General features: G+C 41.9%; 33 non-coding genes across 33 annotated transcripts; all 33 read left to right on the forward strand.

The window, feature by feature from the left end:
• Nucleotides 1-13,528: 13,528 nt before the first annotated feature.
• TRNAP-CGG (transfer RNA proline (anticodon CGG)) lies at nucleotides 13,529-13,600 on the forward strand. The gene has a single exon. It is a non-coding gene; the product is annotated as a tRNA-Pro (tRNA).
• A 408-nt stretch (nucleotides 13,601-14,008) lies between these two features.
• On the forward strand, nucleotides 14,009-14,080 carry TRNAP-AGG (transfer RNA proline (anticodon AGG)). The gene has a single exon. It is a non-coding gene; the product is annotated as a tRNA-Pro (tRNA).
• Nucleotides 14,081-14,169: 89 nt separating this feature from the next.
• On the forward strand, nucleotides 14,170-14,241 carry TRNAP-AGG (transfer RNA proline (anticodon AGG)). The gene has a single exon. It is a non-coding gene; the product is annotated as a tRNA-Pro (tRNA).
• Nucleotides 14,242-14,651: 410 nt separating this feature from the next.
• Nucleotides 14,652-14,723, forward strand: TRNAP-AGG (transfer RNA proline (anticodon AGG)). The gene has a single exon. It is a non-coding gene; the product is annotated as a tRNA-Pro (tRNA).
• A 249-nt stretch (nucleotides 14,724-14,972) lies between these two features.
• On the forward strand, nucleotides 14,973-15,044 carry TRNAP-CGG (transfer RNA proline (anticodon CGG)). The gene has a single exon. It is a non-coding gene; the product is annotated as a tRNA-Pro (tRNA).
• A 569-nt stretch (nucleotides 15,045-15,613) lies between these two features.
• On the forward strand, nucleotides 15,614-15,685 carry TRNAP-CGG (transfer RNA proline (anticodon CGG)). Its single transcript has one exon. It is a non-coding gene; the product is annotated as a tRNA-Pro (tRNA).
• Nucleotides 15,686-16,093: 408 nt separating this feature from the next.
• Nucleotides 16,094-16,165, forward strand: TRNAP-AGG (transfer RNA proline (anticodon AGG)). Its single transcript has one exon. It is a non-coding gene; the product is annotated as a tRNA-Pro (tRNA).
• Nucleotides 16,166-16,736: 571 nt separating this feature from the next.
• Nucleotides 16,737-16,808, forward strand: TRNAP-AGG (transfer RNA proline (anticodon AGG)). Its single transcript has one exon. It is a non-coding gene; the product is annotated as a tRNA-Pro (tRNA).
• A 730-nt stretch (nucleotides 16,809-17,538) lies between these two features.
• Nucleotides 17,539-17,610, forward strand: TRNAP-CGG (transfer RNA proline (anticodon CGG)). The gene has a single exon. It is a non-coding gene; the product is annotated as a tRNA-Pro (tRNA).
• Nucleotides 17,611-18,018: 408 nt separating this feature from the next.
• On the forward strand, nucleotides 18,019-18,090 carry TRNAP-AGG (transfer RNA proline (anticodon AGG)). Its single transcript has one exon. It is a non-coding gene; the product is annotated as a tRNA-Pro (tRNA).
• A 250-nt stretch (nucleotides 18,091-18,340) lies between these two features.
• Nucleotides 18,341-18,412, forward strand: TRNAP-AGG (transfer RNA proline (anticodon AGG)). The gene has a single exon. It is a non-coding gene; the product is annotated as a tRNA-Pro (tRNA).
• Nucleotides 18,413-18,661: 249 nt separating this feature from the next.
• Nucleotides 18,662-18,733, forward strand: TRNAP-CGG (transfer RNA proline (anticodon CGG)). Its single transcript has one exon. It is a non-coding gene; the product is annotated as a tRNA-Pro (tRNA).
• Nucleotides 18,734-19,142: 409 nt separating this feature from the next.
• On the forward strand, nucleotides 19,143-19,214 carry TRNAP-CGG (transfer RNA proline (anticodon CGG)). The gene has a single exon. It is a non-coding gene; the product is annotated as a tRNA-Pro (tRNA).
• Nucleotides 19,215-19,621: 407 nt separating this feature from the next.
• TRNAP-AGG (transfer RNA proline (anticodon AGG)) lies at nucleotides 19,622-19,693 on the forward strand. The gene has a single exon. It is a non-coding gene; the product is annotated as a tRNA-Pro (tRNA).
• An 86-nt stretch (nucleotides 19,694-19,779) lies between these two features.
• TRNAP-AGG (transfer RNA proline (anticodon AGG)) lies at nucleotides 19,780-19,851 on the forward strand. Its single transcript has one exon. It is a non-coding gene; the product is annotated as a tRNA-Pro (tRNA).
• Nucleotides 19,852-19,940: 89 nt separating this feature from the next.
• Nucleotides 19,941-20,012, forward strand: TRNAP-AGG (transfer RNA proline (anticodon AGG)). The gene has a single exon. It is a non-coding gene; the product is annotated as a tRNA-Pro (tRNA).
• A 249-nt stretch (nucleotides 20,013-20,261) lies between these two features.
• Nucleotides 20,262-20,333, forward strand: TRNAP-CGG (transfer RNA proline (anticodon CGG)). Its single transcript has one exon. It is a non-coding gene; the product is annotated as a tRNA-Pro (tRNA).
• A 408-nt stretch (nucleotides 20,334-20,741) lies between these two features.
• TRNAP-AGG (transfer RNA proline (anticodon AGG)) lies at nucleotides 20,742-20,813 on the forward strand. Its single transcript has one exon. It is a non-coding gene; the product is annotated as a tRNA-Pro (tRNA).
• Nucleotides 20,814-21,063: 250 nt separating this feature from the next.
• Nucleotides 21,064-21,135, forward strand: TRNAP-AGG (transfer RNA proline (anticodon AGG)). The gene has a single exon. It is a non-coding gene; the product is annotated as a tRNA-Pro (tRNA).
• A 249-nt stretch (nucleotides 21,136-21,384) lies between these two features.
• On the forward strand, nucleotides 21,385-21,456 carry TRNAP-CGG (transfer RNA proline (anticodon CGG)). The gene has a single exon. It is a non-coding gene; the product is annotated as a tRNA-Pro (tRNA).
• Nucleotides 21,457-22,026: 570 nt separating this feature from the next.
• On the forward strand, nucleotides 22,027-22,098 carry TRNAP-AGG (transfer RNA proline (anticodon AGG)). Its single transcript has one exon. It is a non-coding gene; the product is annotated as a tRNA-Pro (tRNA).
• Nucleotides 22,099-22,347: 249 nt separating this feature from the next.
• TRNAP-CGG (transfer RNA proline (anticodon CGG)) lies at nucleotides 22,348-22,419 on the forward strand. The gene has a single exon. It is a non-coding gene; the product is annotated as a tRNA-Pro (tRNA).
• Nucleotides 22,420-22,989: 570 nt separating this feature from the next.
• Nucleotides 22,990-23,061, forward strand: TRNAP-AGG (transfer RNA proline (anticodon AGG)). The gene has a single exon. It is a non-coding gene; the product is annotated as a tRNA-Pro (tRNA).
• A 249-nt stretch (nucleotides 23,062-23,310) lies between these two features.
• TRNAP-CGG (transfer RNA proline (anticodon CGG)) lies at nucleotides 23,311-23,382 on the forward strand. The gene has a single exon. It is a non-coding gene; the product is annotated as a tRNA-Pro (tRNA).
• Nucleotides 23,383-23,791: 409 nt separating this feature from the next.
• TRNAP-CGG (transfer RNA proline (anticodon CGG)) lies at nucleotides 23,792-23,863 on the forward strand. The gene has a single exon. It is a non-coding gene; the product is annotated as a tRNA-Pro (tRNA).
• A 407-nt stretch (nucleotides 23,864-24,270) lies between these two features.
• On the forward strand, nucleotides 24,271-24,342 carry TRNAP-AGG (transfer RNA proline (anticodon AGG)). Its single transcript has one exon. It is a non-coding gene; the product is annotated as a tRNA-Pro (tRNA).
• Nucleotides 24,343-24,428: 86 nt separating this feature from the next.
• Nucleotides 24,429-24,500, forward strand: TRNAP-AGG (transfer RNA proline (anticodon AGG)). The gene has a single exon. It is a non-coding gene; the product is annotated as a tRNA-Pro (tRNA).
• An 89-nt stretch (nucleotides 24,501-24,589) lies between these two features.
• On the forward strand, nucleotides 24,590-24,661 carry TRNAP-AGG (transfer RNA proline (anticodon AGG)). The gene has a single exon. It is a non-coding gene; the product is annotated as a tRNA-Pro (tRNA).
• An 88-nt stretch (nucleotides 24,662-24,749) lies between these two features.
• On the forward strand, nucleotides 24,750-24,821 carry TRNAP-AGG (transfer RNA proline (anticodon AGG)). The gene has a single exon. It is a non-coding gene; the product is annotated as a tRNA-Pro (tRNA).
• An 88-nt stretch (nucleotides 24,822-24,909) lies between these two features.
• TRNAP-AGG (transfer RNA proline (anticodon AGG)) lies at nucleotides 24,910-24,981 on the forward strand. The gene has a single exon. It is a non-coding gene; the product is annotated as a tRNA-Pro (tRNA).
• Nucleotides 24,982-25,388: 407 nt separating this feature from the next.
• TRNAP-AGG (transfer RNA proline (anticodon AGG)) lies at nucleotides 25,389-25,460 on the forward strand. The gene has a single exon. It is a non-coding gene; the product is annotated as a tRNA-Pro (tRNA).
• A 249-nt stretch (nucleotides 25,461-25,709) lies between these two features.
• On the forward strand, nucleotides 25,710-25,781 carry TRNAP-CGG (transfer RNA proline (anticodon CGG)). Its single transcript has one exon. It is a non-coding gene; the product is annotated as a tRNA-Pro (tRNA).
• Nucleotides 25,782-26,188: 407 nt separating this feature from the next.
• Nucleotides 26,189-26,260, forward strand: TRNAP-AGG (transfer RNA proline (anticodon AGG)). Its single transcript has one exon. It is a non-coding gene; the product is annotated as a tRNA-Pro (tRNA).
• The last annotated feature ends 7 nt before the right edge of the window (nucleotides 26,261-26,267 follow it).

A 26,267-nucleotide genomic window follows, 5' to 3' on the forward strand; every position in this document is an offset into this window, starting at 1 on the left:
CTCGCAAGTGCAGAGAGTACAAATACTAGCTCGCCAATAAGAAACGGCCGCATTTAGTTGCTTTATGTAGAGGCAAACTAGCAAGTAGTTCTAGATCGGCTACTTTCTTTGTTGGGCAGCTCGCTGAGCAACGTATATTTTTCCCGCTGTAATAATTCGCTCTTCTCTCAAATTCTAAACAACAAATAAGGCTTCTAAAGGGCTCGAATAGAAAGGCTCATTAGGTACTCGAATGAATAATTTTGACAAGTGAAAAAGGCTCGAGTACTTCGAATCCGGTATTTTTAATGGCTAGGACTCGGCACGAAAGCCAAAAATCAACGCTCGCACACCCCTAATTTTATTCAAGGGTTCATCGAATAAGTAATTAGAAATATATAGAATTACGTCTAGTAGACCGTCAGGTTGTCAATAGTAAATCGCATCTGACCACTATTTTTAATACCCATTTTATTTTTGACAGCATTGGACGAGTAGTGGAAACGCAGCAACTTGAACCCAGAATAAGACAAGCATTCTTTCTACACCGAAACGTTCTTGATACGGAAAAACAACAATTACAAGACGAGAAAGGATTGAGCCTGATATTTCTTTCGCCGATTTTCACCGTTTACCTTTATGGAATCGTATTTTCAGTTTCTGCAATTCTGGTCGAATGCATTTGGAAATTTGTACATCGATTTTAATGCAAAATACAACGGGGTTGTTTCTGGTAGTTGTCGTTGAAATTCCTCGCGTCGTTGGCTTTTTTATTGAAACTAATTATTGTATTTACTACAGGTGTAAGTTTTCGAGATTTAAATTTACCAATTATTTTTAAATTGAAAAGGTGGTTTATTGTGCAGTGAAAAAAGTTGGTTACAACTCACGAAATCACGCACATAATTAATATCATAGCAAAATTGCAAATTTATGAAAGACTAACAAGGGGAATAATACCAGATATGTATTTCCAATACCCTGAATGCGAATATTCAAAATTTTTATCAATTAAATTTCAATGCATTTGGTTAATTCGGACGCATAGAATGTCAAAAGTCTCTCTTAAGTGATTGCATAAACATTAAATTCAGTTTATAGTGATTAATTTCTTAACTTAATTATTATCGAAAATGAAAGTAAAAAGCTGTGTCTTGTTTCTTAAAATATTACTATTGATGGTACTCCTACTTATGCTACTAGTAAAGCTCTAAATAAAAAATTAGAAGTTCGAGATCATTTTCTAAAAAGCTCCGCGATTATTTTGCATTGGTTTTCATTTAAATCTTTATCAAGGATATGAATAACCGGGGTTCAGGATTTGACTAATCAGTAACTTTTATGAGGTTTGGATGTGGCGAAAGTAGTAGTGGGGTACAGTGCACAGGCGGCAGGTATTTATTAAATGCGCCGTAATTGCCTCGTACCTTCTTAAACATTGTCTTCAAGAAGCATGAAGCTAGGTAATCAGCGGAAAGTATATTCAAGAATGTTGTATACAGCAGACGACGTGCCGAACCCGTGCCATCTTTTGGTGTCTTTAAATGTCGTCACTTTAAAATCCAGCGAGCGGAAGAATACTGAAAAAGAGAAGCAAATATCACACTCAATGAGATATCTGCTTGTCGTGCCTTTGAAGATTAAAATCGTAGTGTGAAGCTTGTTTGAAAACAACGAAGGTTTTACGTTTCGCTTTTGGCTGCTACTTCAAAGCAGAAACTGGAATTTTCTTTTTTAGAGAAAAAGCTTGATTGAAAACGAGGTTAAACTCGTGTTATATAACCATTTTAAATAATTTTACCATAATATCTAAATGTTTGTTGTTTGTTAAAATGCTTATCTTAATGGTGGGGTGGTGTAGCGGTTAGCGCTTCGCCTCGCAACAAAAGAGTATGGCACCGGGTGAAAATTTGGGAACAAATACTTCTACCTTGAGTTTGCTAGTTCTCTCGCTATCTCTTAAAAAGAGTTTTCCTCCGCAGTTTCTCCTTTCCATCAAAACTTGCCGAGGTTAACGGTAATATTGTTGGTTAGCTGTGCCTCAAGGGCTAGCCAACAATTCTCTATGCTTTGTAAAGTGACCCACCAGTAAATATGCCACATCAATTCATAGTCAAAGCTAAGATTATTATTCTATCTTTGGCGGAATGATTTTATATTCTAAAAATTTAATGTATATTAATTGTTTCTTATATTTCAAAGAAAAATTGTAAACATTGATGATGACTTTTGAAGTACCCGAAATGTTTATAGGCATTTATAGTAAAAATATTTAGTGTTTTGCATTGTGTTAATTATGGAAACTTACACGGTTTTGTAGAGCTGAGGTTTGCACAATGAATAATAAAAATAATCTAGCTTTATTTTTCGTGTCCATATAACACCCATTGTTTTTTTGTCACTAACTTCTGATTTTGGACTAAGTGGAAAGTGAAAAACGATGTTAATAACCCATGTAAAGAAGACTGGCACAGTGAGCACAAAAATAGAGGAGAGCCGGAGCGACCAAATTCTCCGTCAGCCCCCCTTTCAAAAACGTTGCCAGTGGCTCTCTAAGAGCATGGCGCACATGCGCAAGCGAGAGAGAAAAAAATCAGAAATTTTTTTTACGTTATTACGGCCGAGGCTTATGTTTTACGGCGATACTCCGATACTCGTGCCGCTTCGTGTGTCGTGTGCCTGCTTACAGAGCGTCGGCGACGGTTATTATCAAATTTGTTTCATGTTTTTAATCTACTGACCCTTTCCAGTGTTTTATTTTTAACCTCTTAATATTCACAGAAAAATAATAAATATGGTTATAATACAAGGTTGCCACGGAATTTTCAGCACCAAATTCCCTGACTTTTCCAGGTTTTTCCTGACCTTTTTCTGAGATTTTCCCTGACCTTTTTGTGCCGAAACTGTTAATGTTTACAGCACGTTTTAAGTGCTAATAATTAAATAAACTCGATCTACATTAAGTTTTCCAATGTATTTGTTTCACCAAAATTATTAAGAAACATTTTAACTATAAATAACAGTCCGAGAGATTTTTTGAAGGCATTTACTTTAAAGAAACAATTCTAGACATTTTTAAGGGTTGCTCTAGAGTTTTCTGTGTTAAGAGAGGATGAGGTGAAAACTTTCATTACTCTTCCGATAAAGACTTATCCCCTGAAATTTTACCCACTAAATTCAAATTCCCCCCCCCCCACCTCTCTCTCTAACCGTATTTTCGGGTTTACCCTTTTTGAATTTCCCTATCAAAGGATCACGTGACGTCTTACTCCTCGGCTGTGCGCAAGGTAGGTGCGCGTGAAAGCCATGGGGCCCGGCCGTTGTAAAGTACCTTCCCCCTTCTATCTTTGACTCTCCTTTGGATTTGTGCTCCCTGATACACCCAATAGAGGGCAAGATGAGATGTCATAAATAGGGAGTCACTATTCACGAACTCACTATCAACCAGTCTGGGAAATAAGGATATTTTTTAAACTAGTCCTTGGTACCAGTGACCCCCCTAGTACCCGAAATAATTAACTGGTCTCCGGACCGGTCCCAGCCTTCGTTCTATAGATTTGCAATTAATAAACTGGTCCTGAGGACCAGTAACCCCCACTTCTTGAATTAAAAAACTAGTCCAAGCAATTAAAAATCTGGTTTTGGACCAGACTGCTATCAACCCAAATTTATTTCAGTACGGTTTAACAAACTGCTTTAACACTGAACCAACTCTGATTCCCCAGGCTCATGTACCGAAGCCATTTTGGTAGAAATAGGCTCGTCGGTTTAACATGTAGTGTGTACCCGGTTTTTATGAATAGAATGGTTAGAATTTGTTGTTTGAAGAGTTGTAGAAGCTCAAGTAAAACAGAAAACTTGTGCTTCTTTCGAATACCGGGCAGTTTATAAACCAAGGAGAAGCAACGTACAAATTATCCGCTAAGCGACGTAGCCTTGGGTAACAAAAGTTGGGCCTTGGAGCTGAGTCCTCAAGAGAACATACTAGAATATTTTCAAAGCATTTCGTCTCGGGTATATATTATCCTACAAATATTAGGTTCCAGTTCACTCATAGAACAGATTTTGTTAATTACTTATTTAATTAAACTGTAAACCTAATTCTTACTAGATTGGTTTTATTCATAATCGGAATGCTATTTTATAAACAATGGAAAAAACCCGAAAATTTTAAATTTGCTGGGGTCAATGAATATAGTAATACTAATTCTAGTCACTAGAGGGTGCGCAAAATTGTAATCTGGCCGGGCCATCTTGTTCACTTCTCAGTTGTACTGCTCTTTTGGGAACTGCTGTAACGGCACGCTGCGTTTAAGAGAACCACTGCCGTAACGGGTAAACTGCTTCTTCGTGAAACTACTATTTGAGTAACCGCGGTTATCAGGACCGCTCACAAAGGAAGTGCTTACATAAGGGCTTCCCCTTTAGATTGCAGTTCATGCATATATACTAACGTCTCTTTTCCATCTGTTCATTTTAGTCCCGTTTAATTAGTAACGTCCCTTTCAGCAACCCGCTGCTAAGTATCAGAAATAAAACGTGGCAAACGTAGAAACAAAACGGCTTCATTATTTTCATCACGCGAACTATAATTAAACATTTACTTTTACCCAAAATGGAGTTTTTATTTAGTCAGAGAAACAAAGTGTAATCAATTCCCGCAATACAGTAGTAAAAGAAAGTCGCTTTCTGTGATGGTCGATGAAGTTTTTTTTCATATTGTAATGATGCGTATCAAACCTGACCACCAAGTCAAGTCGTTAAATTAAAATAGCGAAACATTAAAAAGAACGTGTTCTGTGAACTCCAATTATGTCAACATGAAACTATAGTAATTTAAAACCAAGATCTCACATTAATACCAACCCCTTTAAGTTTATTTTAATATCTTGCATATGGATTAACTTTATTGAATCATAAATGACGTCACTAGCATGGATATAAATAGACGAGCGCACTGTTCTAAGTCGCACCATGAACGAAATAGTGAACAATCCAGGGCATGCCTTTTACATAAAAGCCCGTCCACTATGTGCAACAAGCGACTACTATTGCCCCGTGTCGAAACAAATTCACGCTAGCGGAACTACGTCATTTTAGGGACATAATTAAATGTCACGTGAAATTGTTGCTATCTATGGCCATGGACTCGCAAGTGACGGTTTTGTTTGCCATTCCATAACTCGTATGGTGTTTTCCAAACCACACTAGTGGGAGCGGTGCGATCCTTAAGACGTTCAACAACTTCAGACTTATTTTCCAAGAAATACGTGATACGGATATCGGAGTATTCGTCTTTGAATAGACGATAGTAGAGTTTTCCCTTCATTGACGGCGTTGGCAAGGGCCCCCAAAGATCGGAGTGAATTCTTTCTCCTGGTGTTTTAGCCTTATCCGAACGAGTGCCAAACCTATGACGAGTCATCTTCCCATATATGCAGACTTCACACAACTTGCCAGCTGCTTGTTCGATGACCTCGTAACCGAGCTTCTTCAGAGTAGCCGCTACATGTTGCTTATCCTGATGAGCAAAACGTTCATGCCATACTTTAAATCCGTTTTCCTTTCACTTCCTGGATTAGCGGTATGGTATACGGAAAGGGTTTGGTTAATTTTAGGATGCATCCAAGCGTTCTTTTGCATTTTTGTATCGGTATTTGAATCTTAGTTTTGAGTCGAATATGACGCCAAGATTCTTGAAAATGTTTTCTCTATTTATTTTTATACCGTTGAGTGTGTAATTGTATATTATGGGATTTTTTTCCTTGTGTATGACATGATTACTGTTTTACAAATATTAATTGTTAGGTTATTTTGCAGACACCATTCGGTTAGTTTATGAAGGTCTTTTTGTAGATTTCTGCAGTCTTCTGGAGTTTTAATGTGACAGGGTAGTTTATGGTCATCGGCAAATTGGTATAGGGAGGAATGGTCAGCAGTATTTGGCAAATCCGCGATGTAAATGTTGAATAAGAGCGGACACAGTGCTGATCCTTGCGGAATGCCGCATGACACGTTATAGCTGACTGAGGTTACTTCTCCGTTACATTTAAGTAGGTTTTTTCTATTTGTTAAGTAATTTCCAAGCCAGAGCAGTATGTTGCCTTCCATCCCATAGTGATTTAACTTTTTCAGTAGTTGTTGATGCGAAACGCAATCAAAAGCTTTTGAAAGATCAATGTATATAACATCAACCTGACCTCTTTGAAGTACTTCAGGTTTTACTTGAGTCATGAATGATATATGATTAGTTTCTACTGATCTGCCCTTGACAAATCCATGTTGTGAGTCAGGTATGTTTTTTGTAAACCAATGATTTATGAATTTATACATAATAGTTTCGAATATCATTCCAAATGAGCATAGGAGAGATATGGGACGATAGTTATTTGGGTCTCCAGTAAATCCTTTCTTGAAGACTGGTGAGACCAATGCTACTTTCCATTGCTCCGGAAATTTTCCATTACTGAGAGATATATTGTATATGTGTGTCAATATAGGTGCAACGATCCCTTTGCAGCCCTTGATAATGACGTTAGGAATACCATCTGTGCCTGTTGATGTTCTAGTTTTTAGTTTGTTAATGGCTTCTAGTGTGTCTGATAGGGTAATTGAAGCAAACGAGAAAGTGTCTTCTATTTTATGGTCAATCTTGTAGGGACTGTCAGGGTTGGTTTTGTCGCTAGCGATGATAGCAAATGTTTTAGCGAATTCTTTAGCGATGGCATTATTTTCCGTTAAGAGTTCCTTGTTCTTGGTTAGTATAATTTCTTGTCTTTTAGCTTATGTTCCTATATCTGTTATATTTAGTTGTCGGATGTCCCTGGGATAGTCCGATGCCTTATATAACGATACGATATACGCTGGTGATATCTCGGATAAAACAAGGCATACTTCTAGGATATGTTAGGGAAATACATTTACCATCCGTGGAATATCCGAAGAATATTCATAAAATATTCGCGCCCACATCCTAGGGTTATCAGCTGGAGATGTACGGGCAATATTTTAGGACGATCATGGTATATTAATATCCGTTCTTCAATGAAATTAAAAATTCAAAATATGTTTAAACATTTATTGTCCATGGGTTTTAAAATTTAACAATTTCAATTGCATATAAAGAGCACTTTTTCTAGCTAAATGTTTTTAAGATCCATTTTTAGCTAATTGATCATTCTTTAAATTTTTAAAATAATTGCATTTATGGTTTTTTTTTCTTGTCAATGTTTCCCTGGGCATGGCGAAAACGAGATTTTATTTCGTCTTCAACATCCTTTTTGGTTGCCGATTTGTCAGATGACATCGCTGCCACTGTAAATTAAAAAACAAACAGGCTCAGAATTCTCACAGACCAATTATGAATGTTTGATCAACTAACCAACAATCTCCCCCGTCATCCGCAGACTTTTAAACATACGTTTCGTTTTTCGTCCCTCCCAATTGTAAAGCACGCAAACCTCGTCAGTTAAAATAGTTAAGAACACTCTTTTCACTGTGTTTTTTACATTTGACCCTCCAATTTTTTTCAGATATTGGAGCTTAAAATTTTACAACTCAAATTAGGTTAATGCAATGTAAAAGGCTCGTTAGGTTGCGATATAAATTTACTTACAAATTGCGCCCTCAACTCGTCGCTTTTCAGTTTTCTTCAAGTTCCTGAAGGTCATCATTTGATGTTAAAGGAAATGAGAAGTCAAATTCCACCGCAGGTGCTTCAGACGTCAAGACATTTTTATCTTTTGAATGTGCTTCATTAAACTTTCCAACATGGACAACATTTCGTTAGAGTTTACTTTTAAAATTTCAAAATTTCGGTTCACATTTCGATACCAATCTTTATCGAATAATAAAAAATTAAATATTTTTAGCCTTGTGGAGACTTAGTTAAAATTTCTTATGTTTACCTTCTTTAACCAAAACCATTCCAGGTGGCAAATCTCGAGAACAGGATTTTTCCTTCTCGTTGCTATCTTCAGTGGGTCTTTTTATTCCAGGGTTTCGTCGCAGGTTACCTGAATAAAATTAAATATATTCTCAATCAACAAAGGTAAACATAATAAACAAATGAGTAAGAAAACTCGTTTTTGCATGATTTTCACTCACTATTTTTACTTCCTGAGCCAAACTCTTGATTATTGACGCACGTCACTCCTAAAAACGAAAGTTCATTAGTTAATTGTTTAAATTCAACATTACTTGAACCTTCAATTTGCCGTACTTTATGGAGACAAGTTGGAGTCTTTGCTAAGGTCTAATCGATCATCACAGGCTGAAGTTCTGGACATTTCAGATATTGTCGTATTAAGTAGAGTACCTGCAGGTACATTGTCAGAATTTTTATTTGAAGAGTTACGCAGATCGACATTAAGTTCATTTTCAGATACACTTCCTCCTTTTTGACTTGAATGCGTTGGTGAATTGACTTATAAATTTAAAATAAAACTCATTATGAAAAGGAATTGCAGGGTAAAACAATGAAAACTCACCAAGATTTAGGTTCTTAGTGTGAGGAAAAAATACAGGCATTTCAGGAATGGGTGAACAAGGCGTTTGGTCATCGCTTTCAGATTCCTCAGAACTTGAATAGGCTTGAGAAAAACGTTTTGATGGCTTCTTGTTTCTTAACGCATTTCATTTTCTTTACAGCAACCTCGTATGTATCTGTATTTAACCAGAATGAAAAGAACATATAAATGATAGTTATAAATGTTTGGAAAAGATTAGGACTAACCACAGCGATAAATTATCCTAATATTATATGTTGGCCAATTTTCATTTGGCGATGAATTTCGCTTTGCCAATTTTGATCCGTTACTTTTTGGAAACGAATAAACTTCGCTTTCTTCATCAACCCAAGCCTTTGGTACAACAGCAACACTAGCCGTTCCCAAGAAATCTACAACAAGAAATCTGTCACCTGTATTAGTCATTTTCCTGGAAAGAATTGTGAAAAATGACTTTAAATAGTGGAAACAGAAGCATAAATATAGAATGATAAAAGGAAATTAATTTAGGTGGGAAAAGCTATAATGGTTTGCAGGAATAAATGCATGCTTCAAACCCATAGCTATATCCCTACCATTCTTATGCAAAAGATCGATGAGGAGCCACTCCTCAGCAGCACCGATAATTTGGTACTTCTGGACTTTTCGCAATACGTTGGAAACTTTCCACGGCTTTAAACTTGATGAAAGACCACTAGCCTTCACAACACCAACAAGAGATGAGGCGCAAGGTTTTGAATAAAAGTCCTCAATTTTTTCAAATGTTCGGCCAATAATAACACTGACACCATCTTCACTCTAAGCAATGTTCTCTACTACAACATATGACTTATCTTCCACCACGCAACAGTTATCACATTCACGCACGCCTATGACAAAGCCATTCAATTCGACTTTCTTAAATTGTGGACCACCACACCCGGGGAGAAGGGGACCATTGCTGTGTGCCATTCTAAAAGCTGGAGTACTTGCATCTTTAGGGACGTTATGCTTCTCTATGTTTCTTTCTTCGTGGATTCGGTTAATTATTTGTTTTAAAGGTCGACCTGAATTGCTCATTTTCTGTTTAATCGTTTGTCAACAGTTCTCAAATACGAAGGCGCTAAACGTGTCTAGTGAGCCGTAAGTTTCAACATCATTTGTTATGTGAGTAAGGCAATGAACGTTGTAGGAAACTAAATGTCTCCCATAGATGACTCCAAAGCTTTTGACAAAGTAATCCAACAGTTTTCTAGCGAAGTTTATCATATCAACTGATAACGTTGCAGATGCTAAAATACGAATTGCAACATGGAGACAAATATAGTGCTCATAGTATTTTTTCGGAAGTATATCTGCTAGAACTAAAGGTCCTGAGTACAGCAAGAACTGTCTGAATTCGGTGGCTTTCCAATAATTAATCTCCGTTAAAGACCTAGGCTTTCTAATGAACTCTGAACAAGTTATACCAGAAAGTGACAGATGCCGTATAGATACAGGCCTCAATTTAAAGATGGTACTTTTGCCTTTAATCCATAAGGTTAGCAACTTACGCATAACCCCAAAGCAAACCAAATGCATATAGTCTAACGGAAATCCTGATACCATTTTCAAGTCTGGTATTTCTTCTAATATTGAATAACCTACATGGTGTTCCTAGGTGTCCAACTAGGCTTAGCTGTGCGATAGTCTCTAGCGTAGACTCTGTCACCTATGTCAAAAGTTTTGTTGTTTACGGTACTTCTTCTTAAGACTTGAGAAGATTGATTTTTCCTGACCGTAGCATTAATGTCTGGTTAAATTAGAGTTAGTCTAGTTCTAGGAGTGCGTTTTAAGAACATATTCGCCGGGGTTTCTCCCGTTGTAGCAGGTGGAGTGTTACGATAAGTCAAAAGGAATTCATCTAGTTGTTGTTGGATGGATGTAGCTGTAGACGAGTGTTTCAGATTACGTTTAAGGGTTTGTACATATCTTTCCGCTTCTCCGTTTGTTGCGGGATGAAATGGAGCCAAAAAAACGTGTTGAATTCCGTTATTAGCGGTGAAGTTTGCGAATTCAGAACTGGTGAAACACGTTCCATTGTCACTTACTAAACATTCTGCCAGTCCAAAACGTGAGAACATGTTAGTAAGAGATTCTAAAGTTTGTTCTGTTGTTGATGTTTTTGAGATGTATACTTCGGGCCATTTGGAGTATGCAACCACTGCAACGAAGAACATGTGGTTTTTGAATGGGCCTGCATAATCCATATGTACCCTCTGTAGCGGTCTGTCCGCATGAATCCAGGGGTGTAAGGTTCCTTTTATCGGGTTTTTACTAAGTGTCTGACATTCTGAACAAGACTTGACCTTTGATTGCAAGTTCTTGTCTATCCCCTTCAAGTAAACAAAACTGCGAGCGATATCCTTCATGTTTACTATACCGGGATGATTTTGATGTAATTCTTCCAAAACCTTAGTACGACATTTGGTAGGTATGACTACCCTCATTCCCCTCATAAAACAACCTTGAGTGGCTGTCAGGTCCTCCTTTCGAGCGTAATAAAACTTGAGATCGTCATTCCAATTCTTTGCAACGGAATTTGGCCAACCCTGGAGGGTAAATTCCAGTACTTTTGACAGCAGAGGATCATGGCGAGTAGCAGAGGCTATGACGGAGCTCGTGATAGGTAAACAATTTAAGTGGTTTAGTTGGACCAATTCGGCGCCATCTTCTTTGTTTGGTACGGTGATAGCGTGCGGTAGTCGTGAGAGCGCGTCCGCGTTTCCGTGTGAATTACCCGGTTTATACTTGATAGTATAGTCGTGAGCGGCGAGCATGACCGCCCAGCGCTGGATGCGTGAAGCCGCCAAAACCGGAAGACCCGTATTGGGACCGAAGATTCTTGTCAAAGAACGTTGGTCGGTAAAAAGGGTTAAATGGTGTCCGTAGAGGTACGAATGAAATTGTTTTATGCCGAAAATGATAGAGAGCGCCTCCTTTTCAACGTGCCCGTAATTCTGTTCAGTTTTAGTCATTGTTCGTGAAGCATATGCTATTGGGCGTTCATCGCCATTCGGGATGACATGAGCTAAAACCGCCCCTACTCCGTAGGGTGACGCGTCACACGATAAGATTAATGGCCAGAGCGGGTGATAATTTACTAATACGCGGTCCGAAGATAGGTCGTTCTTGATTTCTTCAAAAGCTTTGTGGCATTCTACAGACCATTCCCAAGGGGTATCTTTGTGAAGTAGTTGATGTAACGGATACAGCTTTAAACTAATGTTGTGGATAAATTTTCCGTAGTAGTTGACTAGTCCAATGAAGGAACGTAGCTGCGAAACGATTATCGGAAGGGGTGCGTTTAAAATCGCAGAAAGCTTCTTAGGCGTTTAGACCAAGAGCCAGTGGCCTGGATCTTACCTCATAAAGTACAAAAGGTCTGACTATAGGAATGAGTTTAGTTTTGATGCTCATTAATAGATTTGGCCGTCTTACGCGTCACAGCTGGGGCATTTGAGGGGGGCGGGGTCATGTTTGACCCTAATGAGGTATGATTTCTTACCTCATGAGGTACATGAATAAAAAAGGTGGCAAATGATAGAGCTGGAAATGGCGATTCAAAATATATGAAATCTGACGTCATCAAAGGGGGCCATCAATAAATCAGACGGGGGTTAAAATGGTCAAATGAGGTATGAATTCTTACCTCATGAGATACATGTATGAATCCGGTGTTGTTTGATAGATCTGGTCGTGCTAAATAACAGAATATAAAATCTGACTGGAAAGTACGCGGCTAAGGTTTAATCTGACGGCCTGATTCTTGCGTCAGACTATGACAACTTCGTGCCTCATAACGCTTGATTCCCACTCGACAGAAAAAAATCGGTGGAAATCACACAGCTGACGGTAGAAATTTTAACTTACGCCGGCGTAGACTGTTCACACTACGACTGAACGTATTTGGTTCACGTGACAGATTTGAGTGGCTTCCACAACATCTACTTCGCACTCTGAATTGGTATCTTTGTCCCATTTTCGCTTAGATCGTACAAGAAGGGATATTTTCTAGCCTCCTCGATAAAGTCTTCCTTATTAACGTCTAATCTCTTTTTCCTTCCATTAGTTTCATTTTTATTTCTTGGTGGAATGTTTCCGATAAGCGTTGGTCAAAAAAATGGCGGCTATCAATCGATCTCGCGTATGCGTGCGCTCTTGAAATTTATGTCGTAGTCAGTGGGTTAATTTCATTGCCTGAGACACGACCAAAAAATAGAACACAACTTACTCCCGGCCGAGCGGAAATTCCCTCGGGCTCGGCGTAATGATTTTTCGGTTGAACCCCTTTCTGCCGGGCTTCCGTCGTGTTTTCCGTCGAGTGGGAATCTAGCTTAAATGTAGCAGGGGTTATATTGTAAAAGCAGCCCCACTGATGTCAAGTATATTAAACTTAACTTGTTAGAGCGAGTTGCCTCTGATTCTAACGAGGTAATGTGGTAAAATATTTGGGACTCTGATAAATGAGATGAACTTAAATCGGCATCGTTTCTAAATAAAGCTATTTCAATTCGGGGGGTAAGGAGAATTTTTGAAGCAAACGAAAGTACAAAAATACTATTACGACCTTAAATCTTAGAAAGCGGCCAATAAAAGTACAGCATGATTTTGACTTGGCGTAAATCACGACTTTTCGCCCGACGTCAAGCGACAACCGAATAAAAACATGGTTACGCTGGACAGAAATTACGTTGTGTGGCGATATTAGCTTTCTGTTTTTTCGGTCGCGTTCAACGTTAACGCTATGCGCGAGTCAATCAGCGGACGAACCCGAGTTTATGCATAAGTAATTTAGTGACTATTTAAATGAAACTAACAACAAGGTAGGCCTAAGAGTTGAGCATGTTTTGTTAGACACATGGTCCGTTGGTCTAGGGGTATGATACTCGCTTAGGGTGAGAGTGGTCCCGGGTTCAAATCCCGGACGAACCCGAGTTTTTGCAGAAGTAATTTTGTGACTATTTAAATGCAACAAACAACAAGGTAGGCCTACGAGTTGAGCATGTTTCAGTGTCATTCATGGTCCGTTGGTCTAGGGGTATGATACACGCTTCGGGTGTGAGTGGCCCCGGGTTCAAATCCCGGACGGACCCGAGTTTATGCAGAAGCAATTTAGTGACTATTTAAATGCAACTAACTACAGGGTAGGCCTATGAGTTGAGCATATTTAGTTACAGACATGGTCCGTTGGTCTAGGGGTATGATACTCGCTTAGGGTGTGAGTGGTCCCGAGATAAAATCCCGGACGAACCCGAGTTTTTGCCGAAGTAATTTAGTGACTATTTAAAAGCAACTAACTACGGGGTAGGCCTATGAGTTGAGCATGTTTGGTTACACACATTGTCCGTTGGTCTAGGGGTATGGTACTCGCTTTGGGTGCGAGTGGTCCCGGGTTCAAATCCCGGATGAACCCGAGTTTTTGCAGAAGTAATTAAGAGACTAATTAAATGCAACTAACAACAAGGTAGGCCTAAGAGTTGAGCATGTTTAGTTAGACACATGGTCCGTTGGTCTAGGGGTATGATACTCGCTTAGGGTGCGAGTGGTCCCGGGTTCAAATCCCGGACGGACCCGAGTTTTTGCAGAAGTTATTTTGTGACTATTTAAATGCAACTAACAACAATGTAGGCCTACGAGTTTAGCATGTTTCAGTATCATTCATGGTCCGTTGGTCTAGGGGTATGATACTCGCTTAGGGTGCGAGTAGTCTCGGGTTCAAATCCCGGACGGACCCGAGTTTTTGCAGAAGTAATTTTGTGACTATTTAAATGCAACTAACAACAAGGTAGGCCTACGAGTTTAGAATGTTTCAGTATCATTCATGGTCCGTTGGTCTAGGGGTATGATACTCGCTCAAGTTGCGAGTGGTCCCGGGTTCAAATCCCGGATGAACCCGAGTTTTTGCAGAAGTAATTAAGTGACTATTTAAATGAAATTAACAACAAGGTAGGCCTAAGAGTTGAGCATGTTTAGTTAGACACATAGCCGGTTGGTATAGGGGTATGATACTCGCTTAGGGTGCGAGTGGTCCCAGGTTCAAATCCCCGACGAACCCGAGTTTTTGCAGAAGTAATTTAGTGACAATTTAAATGCAACTAACAACAAGGTAGGCCTACGAGTTGAGCATGTTTCAGTATCATTCATGGTCCGTTGGTCTAGGGGTATGATACTCGCTTAGGGTGCGAGTAGTCTCGGGTTCAAATCCCGGACGGACCCGAGTTTCTGCAGAAGTAATTTTGTGACTATTTAAATGCAACTAACAACAAGGTAGGCCTACGAGTTGAGCATGTTTCAGTATCATTCATGGTCCGTTGGTCTAGGGGTATGATACTCGCTTAGTGTGCGAGTAGTCTCGGGTTCAAATCCCGGATGAACCCGAGTTTTTGCAGAAGTAATTAAGAGACTATTTAAATGCAACTAACAACAAGATAGGCCTATGAGTTGAGCATGTTTACTTACACACATGGTCCGTTGGTCTAGGGGTATGATACACGCTTCGGGTGTGAGTGGCCCCGGGTTCAAATCCCGGACGGACCCGAGTTTATGCAGAAGCGATTTAGTGACTATCTAAATGCAACTAACTACAGGGTAGGCATATGAGTTGAGCATATTTAGTTACAGACATGGTCCGTTGGTCTTGGGGTATGGTACTCGCTTTGGGTGCGAGTGGTCCCGGGTTCAAATCCCGGATGAACCCGAGTTTTTGCAGAAGTAATTAAGAGACTATTTAAATGCAACTAACAACAAGGTAGGCCTATGAGCGGAGCATGTCTAGTTACACACATGGTCCGTTGGTCTAGGGGTATGATACTCGCTTAGGGTGCGAGTGGTCCCGGGTTCAAATTCTGGACGAACCCGAGTTTTTGCAGAAGTAATTTAGTGACTATTTAAATGCAACTAACAACAAGGTAGGCCTACGAGTTGAGCATGTTTCAGTATCATTCATGGTCCGTTGGTCTAGGGGTATGATACACGCTTCGGGTGTGAGTGGCCCCGGGTTCAAATCCCGGATGTACGCGAGTTTTTGCAGAAGTAATTAAGAGACTATTTAAATGCAACTAACATTAAGGTAGGCCTATGAGTAGAGCATGTTTAGTTACACACATGGTCCGTTGGTCTAGGGGTATGATACACGCTTCGGGTGTGAGTGGCCCCGGGTTCAAATCCCGGACGGACCCGAGTTTATGCAGAAGCAATTTAGTGACTATTTAAATGCAACTAACTACAGGGTAGGCCTATGAGTTGAGCATATTTAGTTACAGACATGATCCGTTGGTCTAGGGGTATGATACTCGCTTAGGGTGTGAGTGGTCCCGAGATAAAATCCCGGACGAACCCGAGTTTTTGCCGAAGTAATTTAGTGACTATTTAAAAGCAACTAACTACGGGGTAGGCCTATGAGTTGAGCATGTTTGGTTACACACATTGTCCGTTGGTCTAGGGGTATGGTACTCGCTTTGGGTGCGAGTGGTCCCGGGTTCAAATCCCGGATGAACCCGAGTTTTTGCAGAAGTAATTAAGAGACTATTTAAAAGCAACTAACTACGGGGTAGGCCCATGAGTTGAGCATGTTTAGTTAGACACATGGTCCGTTGGTCTAGGGGTATGATACTCACTTAGGGTGCGAGTGGTCCCGGGTTCAAATCCCGGACGGACCCGAGTTTTTGCAGAAGTAATTTTGTGACTATTTAAATGCAACTAAGAACAAGGTAGGCCTACGAGTTTAGAATGTTTCAGTATCATTCATGGTCCGTTGGTCTAGGGGTATGATACTCGCTTAGGGTGCGAGTAGTCTCGGGTTCAAATTCCGGACGGACCCGAGTTTTTGCAGAAGTAATTTTGTGACTATTTAAATGCAACTAACAACAAGGTAGGCCTACGAGTTTAGAATGTTTCAGTATCATTCATGGTCCGTTGGTCTAGGGGTATGATACTCGCTCAAGTTGCGAGTGGTCCCGGGTTCAAATCCCGGATGAACCCGAGTTTTTGCAGAAGTAATTAAGTGACTATTTAAATGAAATTAACAACAAGGTAGGCCTAAGAGTTGAGCATGTTTAGTTAGACACATAGTCGGTTGGTATAGGGGTATGAGACTCGCGTAGGGTGCGAGTGGTCCCAGGTTCAAATCCCCGACGAACCCGAGTTTTTGCAGAAGTAATTTAGTGACAATTTAAATGCAACTAACAACAAGGTAGGCCTACGAGTTGAGCATGTTTCAGTATCATTCATGGTCCGTTGGTCTAGGGGTATGATACTCGCTTAGGGTGCGAGTAGTCTCGGGTTCAAATCCCGGACGGACCCGAGTTTCTGCAGAAGTAATTTTGTGACTATTTAAATGCAACTAACAACAAGGTAGGCCTACGAGTTGAGCATGTTTCAGTATCATTCATGGTCCGTTGGTCTAGGGGTGTGATTCTCGCTTAGTGTGCGAGTAGTCTCGGGTTCAAATCCCGGATGAACCCGAGTTTTTGCAGAAGTAATTAAGAGACTATTTAAATGCAACTAACAACAAGATAGGCCTATGAGTTGAGCATGTTTACCTACACACATAGTCCGTTGGTCTAGGGGTATGATACACGCTTCGGGTGTGAGTGGCCCCGGGTTCAAATCCCGGACGGACCCGAGTTTATGCAGAAGCGATTTAGTGACTATTTAAATGCAACTAACTACAGGGTAGGCATATGAGTTGAGCATATTTAGTTACAGACGTGGTCCGTTGGTCTTGGGGTATGGTACTCGCTTTGGGTGCGAGTGGTCCCGGGTTCAAATCCCGGATGAACCCGAGTTTTTGCAGAAGTAATTAAGAGACTATTTAAATGCAACTAACAACAAGGTAGGCCTATGAGCGGAGCATGTCTAGTTACACACATGGTCCGTTGGTCTAGGGGTATGATACTCGCTTAGGGTGCGAGTGGTCCCGGGTTCAAATTCTGGACGAACCCGAGTTTTTGCAGAAGTAATTTAGTGACTATTTAAATGCAACTAACAACAAGGTAGGCCTACGAGTTGAGCATGTTTCAGTATCATTCATGGTCCGTTGGTCTAGGGGTATGATACACGCTTCGGGTGTGAGTGGCCCCGGGTTCAAATCCCGGACGGACCCGAGTTTATGCAGAAGCAATTTAGTGACTATTTAAATGCAACTAACTACAGGGTAGGCCTATGAGTTGAGCATATTTAGTTACAGACATGATCCGTTGGTCTAGGGGTATGATACTCGCTTAGGGTGTGAGTGGTCCCGAGATAAAATCCCGGACGAACCCGAGTTTTTGCCGAAGTAATTTAGTGACTATTTAAAAGCAACTAACTACGGGGTAGGCCTATGAGTTGAGCATGTTTGGTTACACACATTGTCCGTTGGTCTAGGGGTATGGTACTCGCTTTGGGTGCGAGTGGTCCCGGGTTCAAATCCCGGATGAACCCGAGTTTTTGCAGAAGTAATTAAGAGACTATTTAAAAGCAACTAACTACGGGGTAGGCCCATGAGTTGAGCATGTTTAGTTAGACACATGGTCCGTTGGTCTAGGGGTATGATACTCACTTAGGGTGCGAGTGGTCCCGGGTTCAAATCCCGGACGGACCCGAGTTTTTGCAGAAGTAATTTTGTGACTATTTAAATGCAACTAAGAACAAGGTAGGCCTACGAGTTTAGAATGTTTCAGTATCATTCATGGTCCGTTGGTCTAGGGGTATGATACTCGCTCAAGTTGCGAGTGGTCCCGGGTTCAAATCCCGGATGAACCCGAGTTTTTGCAGAAGTAATTTTGTGACTATTTAAATGCAACTAACAACAAGGTAGGCCTACGAGTTTAGAATGTTTCAGTATCATTCATGGTCCGTTGGTCTAGGGGTATGATACTCGCTTAGGGTGCGAGTAGTCTCGGGTTCAAATCCCGGACGGACCCGAGTTTTTGCAGAAGTAATTTTGTGACTATTTAAATGCAACTAACAACAAGGTAGGCCTACGAGTTGAGCATGTTTCAGTATCATTCATGGTCCGTTGGTCTAGGGATATGATACTCGCTTAGTGTGCGAGTAGTCTCGGGTTCAAATCCCGGATGAACCCGAGTTTTTGCAGAAGTAATTAAGAGACTATTTAAATGCAACTAACAACAAGATAGGCCTAGGAGTTGAGCATGTTTACTTACACACATGGTCCGTTGGTCTAGGGGTATGATACTCGCTTCGGGTGTGAGTGGCCCTGGGTTCAAATCCCGGACGGACCCGAGTTTATGCAGAAGCGATTTAGTGACTATTTAAATGCAACTAACTACAGGGTAGGCATATGAGTTGAGAACATTTAGTTACAGACATGGTCCGTTGGTCTTGGGGTATGGTACTCGCTTTGGGTGCGAGTGGTCCCGGGTTCAAATCCCGGATGAACCCGAGTTTTTGCAGAAGTAATTAAGAGACTATTTAAATGCAACTAACAACAAGGTAGGCCTATGAGCGGAGCATGTCTAGTTACAAACATGGTCCGTTGGTCTAGGGGTATGATACTCGCTTAGGGTGCGAGTGGTCCCGGGTTCAAATTCTGGACGAACCCGAGTTTTTGCAGAAGTAATTTAGTGACTAATTAAATGCAACTAACAACAAGGTAGGCCTAGGAGTTGAGCATGTTTCAGTATCATTCATGGTCCGTTGGTCTAGGGGTATGATACCCGCTTCGGGTGTGAGTGGTCCCGGGTTCAAATCCCGGACGGACCCGAGTTTATGCAGAAACAACTTAGTGACTATTTAAATGCAACTAACTACGGGGTAGGCCTATGAGTTGAGCATGTTTGGTTACACACATGGTCCGTTGGTCTAGGGGTATGGTACTCGCTTTGGGTGCAAGTGGTCCCGGGTTCAAATCCCGGATGAACCCGAGTTTTTGCAGAAGTAATTAAGAGACTATTTAAATGCAACTAACAACAAGGTAGGCCTATGAGCGGAGCATGTTTAGTTGCACACATGGTCCGTTGGTCTAGGGGTATGATACTCGCTTAGGGTGCGAGTGGTCCCGGGTTCTAATCGCGGACGAACCCGAGTTTTTGCCGAAGTAATTTAGTGACTATTAAATGAAACTAACAACAAGGTAGGCCTAAGAGTTGAGCATGTTTAGTTAGACACATGGTCCGGTGGTCTAGGGGTATGATACTCGCTTAGGGTGCGAGTGGTCCCGGGTTCAAATCCCGGATGAACCCGAGTTTTTGCAGAAGTAATTAAGAGACTATTTAAATGCAACTAACAACAAGGTAGGCCTATGAGCGGAGCATGTTTAGTTGCACATGGTCCGTTGGTCTAGGGGTATGATACTCGCTTAGGGTGCGAGTGGTCCCGGGTTCAAATCCCGGACGAACCCGAGTTTTTGCAGAAGTAATTTAGTGACTATTTAAATGCAACTAACAACAAGGTAGGCCTACGAGTTTAGCATGTTTCAGTATCATTCACGGTCCGTTGGTCTAGGGGTATGATACTCGCTTAGGGTGCGAGTGGTCCCTGGTTCAAATCCCGGACGGACCCGAGTTTTTCCAGAAGTTATTAAGAGACTATTTAAATGCAACTAACAACAAGGTAGGCCTATGAGTTGAGCATGTTTAGTAACACACATGGTCCGTTGGTCTAGGGGTATGATACTCGCTTAGGGTCCGAGTGGTTTCGGGTTCAAATCCCGAACGAACCCGAGTTTTGGCAGAAGTAATTTAGTGACTAATTAAATGCAACTAACAACAAGGTAGGCCTACGAGTTGAGCATGTTTCAGTATCATTCATGGTCCGTTGGTCTAGGGGTATGATACACGCTTCGGGTGTGAGTGGCCCCGGGTTCAAATCCCGGACGGACCCGAGTTTATGCAGAAGCAATTTAGTGACTATTTAAATGCAACTAACTACAGGGTAGGCCTATGAGTTGAGCATATTTAGTTACAGACATGATCCGTTGGTCTAGGGGTATGATACTCGCTTAGGGTGTGAGTGGTCCCGAGATAAAATCCCGGACGAACCCGAGTTTTTGCCGAAGTAATTTAGTGACTATTTAAAAGCAACTAACTACGGGGTAGGCCTATGAGTTGAGCATGTTTGGTTACACACATTGTCCGTTGGTCTAGGGGTATGGTACTCGCTTTGGGTGCGAGTGGTCCCGGGTTCAAATCCCGGATGAACCCGAGTTTTTGCAGAAGTAATTAAGAGACTATTTAAAAGCAACTAACTACGGGGTAGGCCCATGAGTTGAGCATGTTTAGTTAGACACATGGTCCGTTGGTCTAGGGGTATGATACTCACTTAGGGTGCGAGTGGTCCCGGGTTCAAATCCCGGACGGACCCGAGTTTTTGCAGAAGTAATTTTGTGACTATTTAAATGCAACTAAGAACAAGGTAGGCCTACGAGTTTAGAATGTTTCAGTATCATTCATGGTCCGTTGGTCTAGGGGTATGATACTCGCTCAAGTTGCGAGTGGTCCCGGGTTCAAATCCCGGATGAACCCGAGTTTTTGCAGAAGTAATTTTGTGACTATTTAAATGCAACTAACAACAAGGTAGGCCTACGAGTTTAGAATGTTTCAGTATCATTCATGGTCCGTTGGTCTAGGGGTATGATACTCGCTTAGGGTGCGAGTAGTCTCGGGTTCAAATCCCGGACGGACCCGAGTTTTTGCAGAAGTAATTTTGTGACTATTTAAATGCAACTAACAACAAGGTAGGCCTACGAGTTGAGCATGTTTCAGTATCATTCATGGTCCGTTGGTCTAGGGGTATGATACTCGCTTAGTGTGCGAGTAGTCTCGGGTTCAAATCCCGGATGAACCCGAGTTTTTGCAGAAGTAATTAAGGGACTATTTAAATGCAACTAACAACAAGATAGGCCTAGGAGTTGAGCATGTTTACTTACACACATGGTCCGTTGGTCTAGGGGTATGATACTCGCTTCGGGTGTGAGTGGCCCTGGGTTCAAATCCCGGACGGACCCGAGTTTATGCAGAAGCGATTTAGTGACTATTTAAATGCAACTAACTACAGGGTAGGCATATGAGTTGAGAACATTTAGTTACAGACATGGTCCGTTGGTCTTGGGGTATGGTACTCGCTTTGGGTGCGAGTGGTCCCGGGTTCAAATCCCGGATGAACCCGAGTTTTTGCAGAAGTAATTAAGAGACTATTTAAATGCAACTAACAACAAGGTAGGCCTATGAGCGGAGCATGTCTAGTTACAAACATGGTCCGTTGGTCTAGGGGTATGATACTCGCTTAGGGTGCGAGTGGTCCCGGGTTCAAATTCTGGACGAACCCGAGTTTTTGCAGAAGTAATTTAGTGACTAATTAAATGCAACTAACAACAAGGTAGGCCTAGGAGTTGAGCATGTTTCAGTATCATTCATGGTCCGTTGGTCTAGGGGTATGATACTCGCTCAAGTTGCGAGTGGTCCCGGGTTCAAATCCCGGATGAACCCGAGTTTTTGCAGAAGTAATTTTGTGACTATTTAAATGCAACTAACAACAAGGTAGGCCTACGAGTTTAGAATGTTTCAGTATCATTCATGGTCCGTTGGTCTAGGGGTATGATACTCGCTTAGGGTGCGAGTAGTCTCGGGTTCAAATCCCGGACGGACCCGAGTTTTTGCAGAAGTAATTTTGTGACTATTTAAATGCAACTAACAACAAGGTAGGCCTACGAGTTGAGCATGTTTCAGTATCATTCATGGTCCGTTGGTCTAGGGGTATGATACTCGCTTAGTGTGCGAGTAGTCTCGGGTTCAAATCCCGGATGAACCCGAGTTTTTGCAGAAGTAATTAAGGGACTATTTAAATGCAACTAACAACAAGATAGGCCTAGGAGTTGAGCATGTTTACTTACACACATGGTCCGTTGGTCTAGGGGTATGATACTCGCTTCGGGTGTGAGTGGCCCTGGGTTCAAATCCCGGACGGACCCGAGTTTATGCAGAAGCGATTTAGTGACTATTTAAATGCAACTAACTACAGGGTAGGCATATGAGTTGAGAACATTTAGTTACAGACATGGTCCGTTGGTCTTGGGGTATGGTACTCGCTTTGGGTGCGAGTGGTCCCGGGTTCAAATCCCGGATGAACCCGAGTTTTTGCAGAAGTAATTAAGAGACTATTTAAATGCAACTAACAACAAGGTAGGCCTATGAGCGGAGCATGTCTAGTTACAAACATGGTCCGTTGGTCTAGGGGTATGATACTCGCTTAGGGTGCGAGTGGTCCCGGGTTCAAATTCTGGACGAACCCGAGTTTTTGCAGAAGTAATTTAGTGACTAATTAAATGCAACTAACAACAAGGTAGGCCTAGGAGTTGAGCATGTTTCAGTATCATTCATGGTCCGTTGGTCTAGGGGTATGATACTCGCTCAAGTTGCGAGTGGTCCCGGGTTCAAATCCCGGATGAACCCGAGTTTTTGCAGAAGTAATTTTGTGACTATTTAAATGCAACTAACAACAAGGTAGGCCTACGAGTTTAGAATGTTTCAGTATCATTCATGGTCCGTTGGTCTAGGGGTATGATACTCGCTTAGGGTGCGAGTAGTCTCGGGTTCAAATCCCGGACGGACCCGAGTTTTTGCAGAAGTAATTTTGTGACTATTTAAATGCAACTAACAACAAGGTAGGCCTACGAGTTGAGCATGTTTCAGTATCATTCATGGTCCGTTGGTCTAGGGGTATGATACTCGCTTAGTGTGCGAGTAGTCTCGGGTTCAAATCCCGGATGAACCCGAGTTTTTGCAGAAGTAATTAAGGGACTATTTAAATGCAACTAACAACAAGATAGGCCTAGGAGTTGAGCATGTTTACTTACACACATGGTCCGTTGGTCTAGGGGTATGATACTCGCTTCGGGTGTGAGTGGCCCTGGGTTCAAATCCCGGACGGACCCGAGTTTATGCAGAAGCGATTTAGTGACTATTTAAATGCAACTAACTACAGGGTAGGCATATGAGTTGAGAACATTTAGTTACAGACATGGTCCGTTGGTCTTGGGGTATGGTACTCGCTTTGGGTGCGAGTGGTCCCGGGTTCAAATCCCGGATGAACCCGAGTTTTTGCAGAAGTAATTAAGAGACTATTTAAATGCAACTAACAACAAGGTAGGCCTATGAGCGGAGCATGTCTAGTTACAAACATGGTCCGTTGGTCTAGGGGTATGATACTCGCTTAGGGTGCGAGTGGTCCCGGGTTCAAATTCTGGACGAACCCGAGTTTTTGCAGAAGTAATTTAGTGACTAATTAAATGCAACTAACAACAAGGTAGGCCTAGGAGTTGAGCATGTTTCAGTATCATTCATGGTCCGTTGGTCTAGGGGTATGATACCCGCTTCGGGTGTGAGTGGTCCCGGGTTCAAATCCCGGACGGACCCGAGTTTATGCAGAAACAACTTAGTGACTATTTAAATGCAACTAACTACGGGGTAGGCCTATGAGTTGAGCATGTTTGGTTACACACATGGTCCGTTGGTCTAGGGGTATGGTACTCGCTTTGGGTGCAAGTGGTCCCGGGTTCAAATCCCGGATGAACCCGAGTTTTTGCAGAAGTAATTAAGAGACTATTTAAATGCAACTAACAACAAGGTAGGCCTATGAGCGGAGCATGTTTAGTTGCACACATGGTCCGTTGGTCTAGGGGTATGATACTCGCTTAGGGTGCGAGTGGTCCCGGGTTCTAATCGCGGACGAACCCGAGTTTTTGCCGAAGTAATTTAATGACTATTAAATGAAACTAACAACAAGGTAGGCCTAAGAGTTGAGCATGTTTAGTTAGACACATGGTCCGGTGGTCTAGGGGTATGATACTCGCTTAGGGTGCGAGTGGTCCCGGGTTCAAATCCCGGATGAACCCGAGTTTTTGCAGAAGTAATTAAGAGACTATTTAAATGCAACTAACAACAAGGTAGGCCTATGAGCGGAGCATGTTTAGTTGCACATGGTCCGTTGGTCTAGGGGTATGATACTCGCTTAGGGTGCGAGTGGTCCCGGGTTCAAATCCCGGACGAACCCGAGTTTTTGCAGAAGTAATTTAGTGACTATTTAAATGCAACTAACAACAAGGTAGGCCTACGAGTCTAGCATGTTTCAGTATCATTCACGGTCCGTTGGTCTAGGGGTATGATACTCGCTTAGGGTGCGAGTGGTCCCTGGTTCAAATCCCGGACGGACCCGAGTTTTTCCAGAAGTTATTAAGAGACTATTTAAATGCAACTAACAACAAGGTAGGCCTATGAGTTGAGCATGTTTAGTAACACACATGGTCCGTTGGTCTAGGGGTATGATACTCGCTTAGGGTGCGAGTGGTTTCGGGTTCAAATCCCGAACGAACCCGAGTTTTGGCAGAAGTAATTTAGTGACTAATTAAATGCAACTAACAACAAGGTAGGCCTACGAGTTGAGTATGTTTAGTTTCACACGTGGTCCGTTGGTCTAGGGGTATGATACTCGCTTAGGGTGCGAGTGGTCCCGGGTTCAAATCCCGGACGGACCCGAGTTTTTGCAAAAGTAAATTAGTGACTATTTTAATGCAACTAACTACAGGGTAGGCCTATGAGTTGAGCATGTTTGGTTACACACATGGGCCGTTGGTCTAGGGGTATGGTACTCGATTTGGGTGCGAGTGGTCCAGGGTTCAAATACCGGACGGACGCGAGTTTTTTCAGAAGTAATTTAGTGACTATTTAATGCAACTAACAACAAGGTAGGCCTATGAGTTGAGCATGTTTAGTTACACCCATGGTCCGTTGGTCTAGGGCTATGATACTCGCTCAGGTTGCGAGTGGTCCCGGGTTCAAATCCCGGACGAACCCGTGTTTTTGCAGAAGTAATTTAGTGACTATTTAAATGCAACAAACAACAAGGTAGGCCTATGAGTTGAGCATGTTTAGTTACACACATGGTCCGTTGGTCTAGGGGTATGATACTCGCTTAGGGTGCGAGTGGTCCCGGGTTCAAATCCCGGATGTACCCGAGTTTTTACAGAAGTAATTAAGAGACTATTTAAATGCAACTAACAACAAGGTAGGCCTATGAGCGGAGCATGTCTAGTTACAAACATGGTCCGTTGGTCTAGGGGTATGATACTCGCTTAGGGTGCGAGTGGTCCCGGGTTCAAATTCTGGACGAACCCGAGTTTTTGCAGAAGTAATTTAGTGACTAATTAAATGCAACTAACAACAAGGTAGGCCTAGGAGTTGAGCATGTTTCAGTATCATTCATGGTCCGTTGGTCTAGGGGTATGATACCCGCTTCGGGTGTGAGTGGTCCCGGGTTCAAATCCCGGACGGACCCGAGTTTATGCAGAAACAACTTAGTGACTATTTAAATGCAACTAACTACGGGGTAGGCCTATGAGTTGAGCATGTTTGGTAACACACATGGTCCGTTGGTCTAGGGGTATGGTACTCGCTTTGGGTGCAAGTGGTCCCGGGTTCAAATCCCGGATGAACCCGAGTTTTTGCAGAAGTAATTAAGAGACTATTTAAATGCAACTAACAACAAGGTAGGCCTATGAGCGGAGCATGTTTAGTTGCACACATGGTCCGTTGGTCTAGGGGTATGATACTCGCTTAGGGTGCGAGTGGTCCCGGGTTCTAATCGCGGACGAACCCGAGTTTTTGCCGAAGTAATTTAGTGACTATTAAATGAAACTAACAACAAGGTAGGCCTAAGAGTTGAGCATGTTTAGTTAGACACATGGTCCGGTGGTCTAGGGGTATGATACTCGCTTAGGGTGCGAGTGGTCCCGGGTTCAAATCCCGGATGAACCCGAGTTTT

The sequence above is a fragment of the Phalangium opilio genome, unplaced genomic scaffold (assembly GCF_054372755.1).
Source record: "Phalangium opilio isolate 3A_F unplaced genomic scaffold, DU_Popi_V2 ptg000094l_1, whole genome shotgun sequence".
NCBI classification, from domain to species: Eukaryota; Metazoa; Arthropoda; class Arachnida; order Opiliones; family Phalangiidae; genus Phalangium; species Phalangium opilio.